The sequence below is a fragment of the Cherax quadricarinatus genome, chromosome 53, assembly GCF_038502225.1.
Source record: "Cherax quadricarinatus isolate ZL_2023a chromosome 53, ASM3850222v1, whole genome shotgun sequence".
NCBI classification, from domain to species: domain Eukaryota; kingdom Metazoa; phylum Arthropoda; class Malacostraca; order Decapoda; family Parastacidae; genus Cherax; species Cherax quadricarinatus.
In genome coordinates, this window is record NC_091344.1 from 28331962 (window position 1) to 28347444 (window position 15483).

Sequence of the window (15483 nt, forward strand, 5' to 3'; positions counted from 1 at the left end):
CATGGTTCATGATGGTTCATGGTTCATGATGGTTCATGGTTCATGATGGTTCATGGTTCATGATGGTTCATGGTTCATGATGGTTCATGGTTCATGATGGTTCATGGTTCATGATGGTTCATGGTTCATGGTTCATGATGGTTCATGGGTCACTGTGAAGCCGTATACCCGCTAACTACAATTTCAGTTTGTTTACTTACATTTTTTTCAGAACTCTATAATTAACACGTTATGTATTGTAAAAACGTAATACAAGCTCGCGCACTCAGCTCACTCCATTACTAATCAACCTGGCTGTTTTTGCCGGCCGCACGCAAATTGACGTACGAACCACAGCCCGGTTGGTCAGGTACTGACTTTAGGTGCCTGCCCAGTGCCTTCTTGAAGACAGCCAGGGGTCTATTGGTAATCCCCCTTATGTATGCTGGGAGGCAGTTGAACAGTCTTGTGCCCTAGACACTTATTGTGTTGTCTGTCAATGTATTCGTGGCGCCCTTGCTTTTCATCGGGTTAATGTTGCATTTCCTGCCGAGTCTTTTGCTTTCATAGGGAGTGATTTTCGTGTGCAGGTTTGATACCAATCCTTCCAGGACCTTCCAAGTGTATATTATCATGTATCTCTCTCGCCTGCGTTCCAGGGAATACAGATCAAGGACCTTCAACTGTCCCCAGTAAAGAATCATAACAGGATAAAACAATAAATGGGATGTCGAAAGGAAGGATGTAGAAGAAAGGGAGCCGAGGATGGCTGCTTTGAGAAGAAAGAATACACAAAGTCTCAAAAAAGCAAAATGGAACAATGAGAAAAAGGTTGAATGAGCTTTGCAATACAATGGTGAAGATATCTGAATAGAACTTGAAATGGGAGTTACGAGCTGCAGCTTCTGATTCAATGATACAGATCCTGGAGGAAGAGCTGGAGGTGCTGAAGGAGGACGTAAAGATGAGGATTGAAAGGAGCAATGTGAGGGGAATAGAAACATTATTCAGTAAGGGGACTGATGGAGTGAGCTAAGAAGCCCCTTGTAGAAGTAATATTAGGACACCAGGGTGTCCGAGAGATAAGGGGAACAACAAAGGAGATGCTTAAATAGGATCCAGAGATATGGAAGGAAAAAAAATGGGAAGAGAGGGAGAGGTCAGTAATTATTCCTAGGCTACAGGAGTCTAGAGGGACGACCTGTGATGAAGGAAGACACTGGGAGGAAAAAGAGATTGAGAGAATCACTGCAAAAACAGGACAAAAAGGACGTGTGCCCAGGTATCAAATTTTCAAAGACTTGGGAGGTATTCGAAAGAAAAAAAATCAACCATTCAAATTGACATTCAAGACAAAAGTGGAACGGAAGTTTTATGGACAGTTGTTGGTCGCATCCATGAGGACAAGATTAATTTAAGTTGCTCGAAATGCTTTGCATAACCTGGATCTTTCTATATAGTACGGCTTTAATATGAAGATTATTGTCTTCCCATGTCTGCATGGACTCTGAATGTCTCCCGTTCCACGGGCTATATAATTTTGTAGGGTTCAGCGATATCTTCTGATTAAAATAAAACAATTATCTTCTGATTAAAATGTAACAATTGTGAGGGAAAAGTTCAATAGATAGGAGAAGAGATATAGTAACGATAATTTCATTGCCGGCTACTAGTTAAGGTAGGGTAAGTCATGCTCCCGTTCTTCCCGCCTTTTCTCCCCCACCCCTAAAGTGATAGTTTGATTGCCGGCTGCTTGTTAACGTAGGGTCAGTCTAGCTCCCACTATCCCTTCCCCTCCCTCTTCCCCCCCCCCACAGAAAGGTGACGTGTGGGGCTCTGGTCAAACAGTAAATCACTCGACTCACAGCTCCCAACACTACTGTAAGTACATGCCTGCCTTGTATTCTAGTGGATTTATTGGTTAAAAGCTTCACTTTTGACCAATAATAAACTTAGTCCTTTCAGTCTTACTCTAGGTTGACTGTTGTAATAATCACCACGTCTTTTGAGTAATGTACACTGCCATGGAGAGTGATTATTTAAGCAGTGGGTAACCTGTCTATCTTTTCAGCTTGGATGACACTGAGGGTCACCTGTCAATCAACGAGAAGAACAGGAGAAGGACTAACGTCCAGAGACTTCCCCATTTTGTATTGAACTACCTGTGCACCTGTATGAAATTGCAGGACGTAACCCCACATCATTGCAGCGGTAAAGAACCTGCTTTCCAGGCATCGGGATAATAATCACGGCGATTCTCTGTGAAGAACTAGCCAGTGGTGGTCACCAACACCTGCGACCCCCCCCATCATCAGCAACGGCTACGATTTCAACAAGCAGTGTCACCAACACCAGACAACCAAGTGTTAAATTAGCGTTGAATTCAGTTATCATTTATATTTTTCATTTTTCATTTTCTTTAATGTAGGATTAATATTTCATATTTAAGTGTTTTATATTTTATATTTTCTACATAATAAAGTGTTTATGTTTGTCTTGTTATTATTTCTTTTTCTATTCACTAATTTTCCTGAGGAGGAGCCAGCCTGAGTAATACTGTCTGAAGTTGTTACAGGGCTGAGTAAGCCTTCACAAGTGGCGACCTTGCCAGGATCAACTCTACTGAATCAAGATTCAACTCCATCTCGAATCTACCATTGGAACTTCAACGCTGCATACCACAGACGGTTACCACCAGCCATGAGTAATCATTCTCTATGGTAGGACTACAGTACAGGTATTTAAAAGATTTGGTGATTGTTATAGTCTCAATTTATTGTAAGTCAAGTCAGGCAGGATATAATAGTTAATTCTGCCATCTAATTGTGTGTGAGCTTGAAACACTTTGGAAGATTAGACTCTAGGGACCCGAGATTTTCCAGTGACAACTTGTTTCATTGAGCTCTTTATTATATCAAGGGAACTGCCATAGGACACTCTTGATTTGTTGGTGAGAAGATTGGATGGTCAAGTGACCCCACCCTACTAATTATTGTTTGCTCGCAGCCGGCATAGAACCCTTCGTTTTAGTTAATACATATTGTTTAATTGAAGCAGGGATCGAGCCCTCCGGTTTATTTACAGTTTGAGCGGAGCAGGAATTGAACCCTGTGTTTACTTTAATACCCGTTTCATTTCCCCTGATAGTTTAAGTTATTCTTGCAAGTATGGATGAATACCAGTTTTGGATGAACGCTGGAAGTAAGTTAGGAATAACAGGGAAAAATTTAGAATCTTTCATTAGTGCTAAGATCCAGGAAAGACTTGAAAGAGAGAGAATTGAGAGAGAAGAAAGACAGTTAGAAAGGGAAAGAGAAGAGAAAAAGGAGAGAGAGAGAATCGAAAGAGAAGACAAAAAGGAGCTTGATAGACTTGATCGTGAGGAGAGAGCTAGAGTACGTGAGGAACAGATTAAATTAAGGGAGCTTGAGGAAAGAGCAAAGGACAGAGAATATGAGTTAAGGGAGAGAGAAAAGGATCGCAAGCTCGAACAAACTCGTCTTGAATTAGAGAATGAGAAGTTAACTTTCTCACAACAGCAATTAGATGAAGGAGTAATGGAACAACGTGCAGCTAGTGCACATATTCCAACACCTAATTTACCTCCCTTCACAGAGGGGGAAGACATAACTTCTTACATTATCAGGTTTGAAAATACCGCTACCCTCTATGAATGGCCTGCTGACACCTGGGCTACCAGGTTAGGAATGTTATTTTCTGGTACCACTTTGAATATCTATGCAACTTTGTCGCAGGATATCATATGTAATTATAACCTACTGAAGAAGGCGATCCTTAAAGCATATCAAAAAACCACAAATTCTTACAGGAAAGATTTCAGGTATGCCACCTTACAGCCTGGCCAGAACTTTCAGCAGCTACAGGTAACACTCTTTCGTTTGTTCGACTTTTGGATAGAGAGTTCAGGAATTGATCACAGTTATGAATCTCTTAGAGACTTCATGGTTGCTGACCAGTTCCTGACAGCTCTTCCTCACCAGATACGAACATTCATTAGAGAACGTAACCTGATTAAAGCTGAGGAAGTTGCTGAGGCTGCTGACCTATATGCTGAGGCTCACAATTCCTATAAAAACCTAAAGGGATCGAACCCTAAGGGCAAGGGTTCATCAGACCTTAAGAAATCAAAGCCTCTAGTGGAAAGTAAAATGACTTCTTTTATTCCTGTTTGTCATTTGTGTGGTGTTAATGGACATAAACGTCCAGATTGTCCTTAAAGACTGTAATGGCCAAGCACCCTTCTGTTCAGGAACAGTTAATGGACTTAATGTATCTACCATTTTACGAGACACTGGATGCACATGTATAGTCATTTCTGATAAGCTGTTCCCTAATCTTAAAGAAACTCAATCCTCTGCTATACTTTCAGACTACTTGGGCCGTACGGACACTTTTCCTACCATCCGTTGTTACATTAGGTCTAAATGGTTCACAGGTTGGTCTGAACCCGTACTAGCTCCCATCACTTCTTGCTCCGTACTAATAGGTAATGTAAAAGGTGCCATTCTTCCTTCTGAGGTTGACCTTTCATCACCAAAGATGGATATAAGTGTTTCAGATCCTCTTCCTGTAGAGTCGGAGAAGCCCCTCGAAAGTTCAGATGAGACAATGTCTCGTGAGATTCATGTGGGATTAAAAACCAGTGATGCTACTCTCGAAAGTGAAGTAGTAGGATCACCGGTTCACTTGTTAGATGAAAGTGAAGGTATCACCTCCGATACCATAAATGTCTTGACTAGGGCTCAGACCAAAGCCCATGCTTCCCCTACTGTCCATCCTTTGATTTTCCCTGACTTTAAGCCTTTAGACATATCGAAGGACTCCTTTGTCAATTTGCAACGTAATTGCCCTTCTCTTCAGAATTGCCATAATGCCGCTAAACAAAATCAAGTTATCCAAAGGAAAAACTTTTCATATAAATTTGAATATATAAAAGGTATCTTGCACAAGTCAGTATTCAAATTAAATTCAGATGAGACAGACTATTCCATCTTAGTTGTTCCAAATCAATGCAGAGAGACTGTTCTTAAAATGGCTCATGACCTGCCAGTGGCCGGACATTTCTCGCATCTTAAAACTTTAATTAAAATTAGGGAAACCTATTTTTGGCCTAAAATGTCCTCAGATGTCACTACTTATTGTAGATCGTGTAAAGTTTGCCAACTGTTATCCTCCCGAGGTACCAGGCGAGTACCTATGGTCAAAATGCCTATCTTTACGGTACCATCTGAAAGAGTAGCTATTGACATCGTTGGTCCTTTATCTCCACTTTCATCTGGGGGACATAGATATATATTAACATTAGTTGATTATGCTTCGAGTTTCCCTGAAGCCGTTCCCTTAAAGACCATAACTACTACAGAGGTGGCTGAAGCCCTTTTGTCCATCTTCTCCAGAGTGGGCATCCCTAGAGAAATTTTGTCTGACCGTGGGACACAATTCACATCTGACTTAATGCAACATCTATACCAACTTCTGGGAGTGAAGCCTCTCTTCATCACACCCTATCATCCCAGCTGTAATGGGAGGATTGAGCGCCAGCATTCGATTCTCAAGTCCATTTTAAGGAAACTTTGCTCCCTTAAACCTAAGGAGTGGCATCGTTACCTACCCTGTGCTTTGTTTGCCATGAGGGAAGTTCCCAGTGACTCTTTGGGGTTTTCACCTTTTGAACTTCTCTATGGTAGACAGGCCAGAGGTCCACTGTCCATCCTTTATGACTTATGGACTAATGAGGAGGTAAATGCTGAGGTTAAGTCTTCTTACCAGTTTCTCCTTGACCTTAGATCCAAACTTGAGGAGACCTCTGACATAGTTTCGAAAAACCTAAGCTTGACAATGGACCAGTACAAAACCTATTTTGATTCCAAAAGTCAGAGGAGAAGTTTTAAAGTAGGAGATGAAGTTCTTGTACTTTTGCCGATTAAGTCAAATAAATTGTTAGTAGCATGGAAAGGTCCATATAAAGTATTAAAAATTTGTGGGAAAGTTGACTACCTCACAGAAGTCAAGGGGAAACCTAAGCTTTATCATATCAACATCCTTAAGAAATATTACCGAAGAAATTCGGTTAACTGCCTTAATAACTTTGACTTAGTTTTTCCACACGAACTTGATAAGACAACTGAAGAATGTAAAGTGTGCGTAATTGACACCTCTAACTTAGACTATGATGAAGAACTACATGACTTGGTGACTCTTGACCACTCGGACGCAACCAACATTAATATTAATGAATCTTTGGATGACCATAAGAGACATGAACTACTTCAATGTGTGAGTAACTTTTCAGACGTCTTTATTGATATTCCAGGTGTTACCTCCACGGTAGTCCATAAGATTGACTTAGTGACGGACAATCCTATCAAACGGAAATTATACCCAGTTCCAGTTCACCTTAGGGATGCATTTGACCGAGAGGTAGACAAATTATTAAAACTAAAGATCACTGAACCTTCAGTATATGCATATTGCTCACCAGTAGTCATGGTTAAGAAGGAGGATAATTCATATAGACTTGCTATTGACTTCAGAGGCCTTAATGCTATAACTCGCTGGGATGCTGAGCCTATGCCCTTAATAGATAGCTATCTACACAAATTTTATGACGCTTCCTTCTTTTCAGAGATTGATATTGCGCAGGCATACCATCAAGTAATGTTAGATCCTTCTTCTAAGCAGTACACCGCTTTTCCTACACACCAAGGACTGATGCAGTATAGAACTATGCCCTTCGGTTTGGTAACTGCCTGTGCTACCTACGTGAGACTTATGAGAAAGGTCTTGGGTAATACGTAAAATGTTTCAGTTTATTTTGATAACATTTACGTAATGACATCTACGTGGGGCGAACATATCCAAACATTAACATCAGTTTTGCGTAGGTTACGCTCACATGGCCTCACTGCCAAGCCGAAGAAATGCTTCCTTTGGTATAACAAGATTAGATATCTTGGACTGATACTTTCTAATAACTCTCTGCAGCCTCTCCCCAGTAAGATCAAAGCTTTATTAGAATTTAAATTCCCCAAAACCAAGAAGCTCATGCGAAGCTTTCTTGGTTCTGTAAATTTTTATGCACGGTTTATCCCGAACCTTACTGATCTTACAGGCATCTTATCAGACTTCCTTAAAAAGTCTGTGAAGGAACCTCTTGAACTTTCCGACGTAGCTCAGGAAAAGTTTAATGAGATTAAAAGTATCTTTTCGAAAGACCCTATACTTAAGATTCCAGATATTAATAAAACATTTTGTTTGAGAACTGATGCCTCCAATACTGGCTTAGGTGCGGTGTTACTACAATACCATGATGGTACTCCCTTCCCTGTATGCTTCCTAAGCCGGAAACTCCTTCCCGCAGAAACGAGATACTCCACCATAGAAAAGGAATGTTTGGCCCTTGTGTGGGGTATCTCCAAACTTAAATTTTATTTGCTGGGAAAGGAATTCATTTTAGAAACGGACCACAAACCTTTGATATACCTAGAAACTTTTAAGGGAACCAACAGTCGCCTCTTGAGGTGGACATTGGCACTCCAGGCTTTTAAGTTCCATATTGTGTATATCAATAGTTCATCCAATTATTTCTCTGGCTGGTTAAGTCGTGACAGTCAGTAGAAGATTTGTTGCCTTACGCGACTTCCACATGTTAGAACTTTTTCCTCGCCTATTCTTCTTATACTCCTTGACTATAAGTCTTGGTATGGGGGAGTGTGAGGGAAAAGTTCAATAGATAGGAGTAGAGATATAGTAACGATAGTTTCATTACCGGCTACTAGTTAAGGTAGGGTAAGTCAAGCTCCCGCCTTTCTTCCCCCTCCCCGAAAGTGATAGTTTCATTGCCGGCTGCTTGTTAATGTAGGGTCAGTCTAGCTCCCACTATCCCTTCCCCTCCCTCTTCCCCCCCCCCCCGAAAGGTGACGTGTGGGGCTCTGGTCAAACAGTAAATCACTCGACTCACAGCTCCCAACACTACTGTAAGTACATGCCTGCCTTGTATTCTAGTGGATTTATTGGTTAAAAGCTTCACTTTTGACCAATAATAAACTTAGTCCTTTCAGTCTTGCTCTAGGTTGACTGTTGTAATAATCACCACGTCTTTTGAGTAATGTACACTGCCATGGAGAGTGATTATTTAAGCAGTGGGTAACCTGTCTATCTTTTCAGCTTGGATGACAGAGAGGGTCACCTGTCAATCAACGAGAAGAACTGGAGAAGGACTAACGTCCAGAGACTTCCCCATTTTGTATTGAACTACCTGTGCACCTGTATGAAATTGCAGGACGTAACCCCACATCATTGCAGCGGTAAAGAACCTGCTTTCCAGGCATCGGGATAATAATCACGGCGATTCTCTGTGAAGAACTAGCCAGTGGTGGTCACCAACACCTGCGACCCCCCCCCCATCATCAGCAACGGCTACGATTTCAACAAGCAGTGTCACCAACACCAGACAACCAAGTGTTAAATTAGCGTTGAATTCAGTTATCATTTATATTTTTCCTTTTTCATTTTCTTTAATGTAGGATTAATATTTCATATTTAATTGTTTTATATTTTATATTTTCTACATAATAAAGTGTTTATGTTTGTCTTGTTATTATTTCTTTTTCTATTAACTAATTTTCCTGAGGAGGAGCCAGCCTGAGTAATACTGTCTGAAGTTGTTACAGGGCTGAGTAAGCCTTCACTACAATTATTAGCGGCATCCTTCTTTAATAGATAATGCATCATGTGAAATAGATTGAACGTTTCGTGGGTTAATGCTGCAGTCTAACAAATTTTGTTGGATTCTGTGCAGTAAGTCGAGAATGCATCTTCTGCTCAGCTTTCAACGTTTAGTGTTGAAATGTTTTCTTCAGCAAGCATCAGTGACAATCATTTTATGATAAGATCAGTATCAGGGCTCTTTTTCCTTATCAATAAACTAGCACCCGAGGTATGAGTAAACTTATGTGTATATGAATAAACAGGAGGGTGGACCAGAGGCTGGAACAGCTGTCCGTATGTGTATATGTTGTGATAAAATTAAGACACTTGTGCAACATCTGGGAATCTTTATTGTAGACGTTTCGCCATCCAGTGGCTTTATCAATATAAATTCTAGAACATAGCTTGAAGACAGTAGGACTATATACCTCAGATGTTGCACAAGCGTCTTAATTTCATCTTGTCGGTATTATATACCATTCTTGTATATGTTGTACTTTGTTTCACTCTACAACTTTGATTTAATTTACAGGAGATTGTACTATGTTGTGGGTGAGGAGCGAGTGGCTGGCTTGGGATACAGGAATAATCACCTACTTGGTCATCACTGTCTTGGTTACCATCACAATGGTGTGGTAATTCAAGTGACAACACAAGGTGAGTACAGGAGGTTGTAGGTGTTGTGACAAAGCTTAATAAAGTGCCGAACTGGTGAGTGACAGGAGTCACTCACTCTCTTTGATGTTTCAGATAACCTGAAGATCTTCATCTTCTGAGAATTCAGTGAAGCAAATATTTTGTGTATCAGTTAATAATTAAGCGCCTAAAAAGAAAACGAATCATTCTTTATAATTATTCAGATTCATTGCTCTTTATAAACAGTGAATATATTACTGTTGTGACAGATTCGTCAGTCTTCATCACATGAAATTTATCTATATCTTGATCAGCAAATTTATTATATACTTAATTTAGGTTACGTTAGGTTTGATTTGGTTAGACTTCCATCAGTTAAGAACGGTAAAGTCCCTTAGTGAAAACCACTTTCAATCCTACCTGGCGGCTGCCAAATACTTCTTCCCAGTCAGATAGGTAGCCACTGAAAATATGATAGCATTATGTGTGCTATAAAGAAGTAATTAAAATAGGTACATTGGTGCATATCACTGTTTTCCTACCTGCAGAACACTGTTATTCTATTTGAGCTATAACATGGGTATCATTGGAAAGTGGCACCTCCATGACAAAATGAAAACAAGAGGAACTGACATATATTTCTTCCACACTCATACCTAGTAAACACTTCGTGAGAAAAAGTAATTACAATTAAAGTTACCTTGTGTATACACCAGAAAAAAACAGACTGTCAACCCAAGGAACGGATATTAAGAATAAGACACTGGTGAACAATAACAAGGTGTTCCTTCAAAGCAGAAAAAAAAATCTCTTCACAGAGGTTGGAAGAAAAAATGCTCAACCAGTTGTGTTTACCACAATAAAAATTTCATAATCTGTCTTCTTCAGGTGAATTCTGTGTTGCAGTTTTTTTTATTGCAAAACTTCCTCTTCAGCAATAAAACGAATGGAGATCTAGTACTTGTTTTTTCAATGCCGGTGTCACTGTACTTAGAAAGGTTATAATGAATAACTATCAATAAATTACATTAAAGACGGAGAGAATCAAAGTTGTGACATTGAGTCAGCGAATCAAGTACTTAGCTGCAATGGAAAGGATAAAAAGCTGAGAACTATGAAACTTCACTGAGAGTTAATTATTAAAAATGGAAGGTTTGTCTCTACTGGTATTCAGACTTTCAGTTGGCCAGTTCCAGTTTTAGATGAATTGGTCAACACGTAAACAATTTAAAAATAGGTTCTCGGATCAGTAAGCCTAAATCAATTTGTGAGAGTTTATGGAATCGACATTTAAAGATGCAGTTCGAAGCCCTCATCATGGACTCTCATCATTGCTTTACAATGAGGTATTCTTGTCTTACGAATTTCTTAATTTATTTTCACTGTGAGGAAGTAGATCATGATAAAGAATGCGTTAGAGTATATGGATCTGAGAATCCTAAAACAGGTTCCACACAGGTAACTAACAAAGAAAACAATCGCAAACGGAATAGGGAAAAAATTGTCTCCGGGGTCGAGGCATAGCTGACCAATAGAAATTTTTCATTAATATGGAGATTTTGGAATGGGGATTCGTTACTAGTGAAATGCCACAGGGTTGAGTATTAGATCTCTTTGTGCTTAACATCTTCAAAAAATGACATAGCTGAAGTAATAAGTAACAAGAACTCTGAGAAGCATTAAAAATAAGTTGGTTAATTTCATTAGTAGATGTTGATGGTTGTAAGATGGACTTGCTTATTATAAGGCAGTAGACATACTCTCATGTTCCACTATTTTAAGTATCATCAACTCTTATGTCTTCGGTGCAGCATTTGACCTCAAAATGTCATTATTAGTTAAAAAAATATGAAAAAACGTAATTATAAATCTGATAACCATATTAAAATAAAATTATGTGGATAAAAACAAAGAACTTTACTAACCGTTCATTATAACTTGTCCTACTAGAACTTCCCAATAGCTCAAAAATGAGGAAACACAGTGCAGCTATGACAACAGAGGTTTAACATCTTCAAGCAGAGAGTAATTGTATACTGTGTTTAGGCTTCAATATAAACCTAGCCATCACCTGATAAAGTTGTTTTAATTAGATGATTTTAAATATAAATATAAAAAAAATGGGAAATACACAGCTGCTCTTTTAACAGTTACATTTGGTGTTGAAAATGTATTAACATTAGCAGCTGTTTACTTATAAAATATTACTTAAAACCTTTAAGAAGCTTTTTTTTATTTAATGTAACTTATATTCTGCAAAAGAATCTAAAGTTGTGTAAATATATATGAAGAGCACATCAAATTTCGAATATAAAAAATAATAAGTACTGATGCTGTCAACATACACCAAGTGTGTTATCGACAAGTGCTTTTATAAAATAGTAACAGACAGATACATATGTTTAAACACACACTCAGCAGGAGGCCAGGATAAGATTATGAAAACAACAGAACAATGGTGGACACACTAGCCGAGGTGACCACTAGGGCTCACATGAGTATGGAAAAGTTGCTAGTTATGTGTGATTTCAATCACAAGGCGATCGAGTGGGAAAATCTGGAGCCTCACGGGGGACTAGAAACTTGGAGAGCCAAGATGATGGAGGTGGTACTGGAAAACCTCATGCATCAACATGTTAAGGATGCAACTAGAGAGGGAAGGGGACGAACCAGCAAGACTGGACCTCGTACTCACCTTGAGTAGTTCAGACATGGAGGACACCACATACGAAAGGCCCCTCAGAGCTAGTGATCACATGGTTCTGAGCTTCGAATACATAGTTGAGTTACAAGTAAAGAGGAAATCAGGAGTAGGATGAGAGGCCAAACTACAAAAGAGGGGACTACACAGGCATGAGGAATTTCCTGCAAGAGGTTCAGTGGGAAAGAGAATTGGTGGAAAATCAGTAAACATAGCAATGGACTACATGACAACAAAATGCAAGGAGGCTGAGATATTTGTTCCCAAATACAACAGAAATAATGGGAAGAACAGAACGATCCCTTGGTTCACCCAAAGGTGTAGAAAGACAAAAACTAAGTGCACTAGAGAATGGAAAAAGTATAGAAGACAAAGGACCCAGAAAAATAAATTAGTCAAGGAGCGGGAAACGAATATGCACAGATAGGAAGGGAGGCCCCAGGGCAATACGAAAACGACAAAGCATCGAAAACCAAGTCTGACCCGAAGTTGTTGTATAGCCACATTAAGAGGAAAACAACAGATAAGGACCAGGTAATCAGGCTGAGGAAGGAAGGAGGGGAGCTCACAAGAAACGACTGAGACGTATGTGAGGAGCTCAGCATGAAATTTAAAGAAGGATTAACAGTTGAGATAGGATGGACTCCCGAAAGCCAGAAAGGGATACACAAACAAGTGTTGTACGAAATACCCACAGCCGAGGAGGAGGAGGAGGTGACACTGCTAAGTGAACTAGATACCTCAAAGGAGGTGGGACCAGACAACATGTCTCCGTGGGTGCTTAGAGAGGGAGCAGAGACACTGTTTGCCAATAACAAAAATTTTCAACTCATCCATTGAAACTGGGGAACTACCTGAGGAGTGGAAGAGGGCAAAGGTAGTCCCAATTTTTAAGAAAGATGATAGACAAAGGGCATTAAAGTACAGATCAGTGTCACTGACATGTATAGTATGCCAAGTCATGGAGAAGATTATCAGGAGGAGAGTGGTGGAGCACCTAGAAAGGAACAAACTTACACACGACAACCAGCACGATTTCAGGGAAGGGAAATCCTGTGTCACACTGGAGTTTTATGACAGGGTAACAGAAGACAAGAGAGAGAGGGGGTGGGTAGAATGCATTTTATTGGACTGTAAAAAGACCATCGGCACAGTTCCACATAAGAGATTAGTGCAAAAGCTAGAGGATCAGGAACGCATAACAGGAAAGGCACTGCAATGGATCAGAGAATAACTGACAGAGAGGCAACAACGAGTCATTGTAAGAGACGAGGTGCCAGAGTGGGCGCCTGTGACGAGCGGGGTTCCACAGGGCTCAGTCCTAGGACCAGTGCTGTTTTTTTTATATGTGAATGACGTGACGGAAGGGATAGAATTAGAAGTGTCCCTGTTCGCAGATGATGTGAAATGATGAGAAGAATTAAATCGGATGAGGATCAGACAGTGCCTCTGAAAGGAATCGTTCAAGACTGTTCACCGTGTACGTAAGGTCCATATTGGAGTATGTAACACTACTCTGGAACCCACACCAGGTCAAGTACGTCAGGAAATTATGGAAAGTGCAAAGGTTTGCCACAACACTAGTCCCGGAGCTAAGGGGAATATCCTACGAAGAAAGGGTATGGGAAATCGGCCTGACAATACTGGAGAACATGAGGGTTATGGGAGACATGAAAACATCATATAAAAAACTGCGAGGAATTGACAAGGTGGACTGAGACATGATGTTCCAGAGATGGGACACAGCAACTAGGGGTCACGATTGAAAGCTAAAGACTCAGAAGAATCAACGGGATGTTAGGAAGTATTTCTTCAGTCATAGAGTTGTCAGGAAGTGGAATAGTTTGGAAAGTGACGTAGTGGAGGCAGGATAAAGCTCATGGAGCAGGGAAAGAGAGGACCTAGTAGCGATCAGTGAAGAGGCGGGGCCAGGAGCTATGAATCGACCCCTGCAAGCACAAACAGGTGAGTACAGACACAGTGAGTACACACACAGGTACACGCAATCATGCACACGCGCGCGCACACACAGGTACACGCAATCATGCACACGCGCGCGCACACACAGGTACACGCAATCATGCACACGCGCGCGCACACAGGTACACGCAATCATGCACACGCGCGCGCACACACTGGTACACGCAATCATGCACACGCGGGCGCGCACACACAAAGTTAAGAGTAAACACACACATATTCACATACTTCCACACCCACAAAGGCACACGCACGCACACACACACACACGCACGCACACACACACACACACACACACACACACACACACACACACACACACACACACACACACACACACACACACACACACACACACACACACACACACACACACACACACACACACACACACCACCTCCACCAACCTTACCTTTGAAAGAAAACAGGCCAAATATCTATCGACAAGTGACTTTGACAATTAGTAACTAATATACACGCTGACATACATACACACACATAGATACACATAAAACACTAACACACACATATACACACAAAATAACCTGCTCTGTTTCAGAAAGGGGAAATTCTGTCTTACAAACCTACTAGAGTTTACGACAAGGTGACAGAAAAAAGGCAGGAGAGAGAGAGAAGGGTTTGTAGGCCAAATTTTCATGAACTGAAGAAGGCTTTCGATGCTGTACCGCACAAGAGATTAGTGCAAAAGATGAGGAGCAGACAGGAATAACAGGAAAGGCACTGCAATTGATCAGAGAATACCTGTCAGAATGGAAACAACGAGTGATGGTCTTTGACGAGGTGTCAGAGTGGGCGCCTGTGACGAGCGGAGTTCTACAAGTTCAGTCCTAGAGCCGGTGCTGTTTCTGGTATATGTGAATTACTTGACAGAAGGGATAGATTCAGAAGTGTTCCTATTTGCAGATGATGTGAAACTAATGCGGAGAATTCAAGTGAATGAGGATCAGGTAGAACTACAAATGGATCTGGACAGGCTGCATGCCTGGACCAACAACTGCAAACGTCACTCAAGGGAAAGGATCATGGTGTGAGCATAATACCGAGCACATGTCCTGAGGAGCACATCAACCAAATAACTAATGCAGCATATGGGTGCGGGGCAAACCTAAGAATAGCGTTTTGAAACCATAGCAAGGAATCGTTTAAGACTCTGTACACCGTGTACGTCATGCCAACACTGGAGTATGCAGCACAAGTATGGGAACAACATCTGGTCAAGCACGTCAAGAAATTAAAATGCAAAAGTTTGCAACAAGACTAGTCCCGGAGCTAAAGGGCATGTCCTACGAGGAGACGTTAAAGGAAATCAAACTGACGACACTGGAGGAGAGGAGCGACAGGGGAGGACATTAAAAGGACATATAAAATACTAGAGGAATTGACAAGGTGGACAGGTACAGGATGTCCACAGATGCACCACAGCAACAAACTGTCAC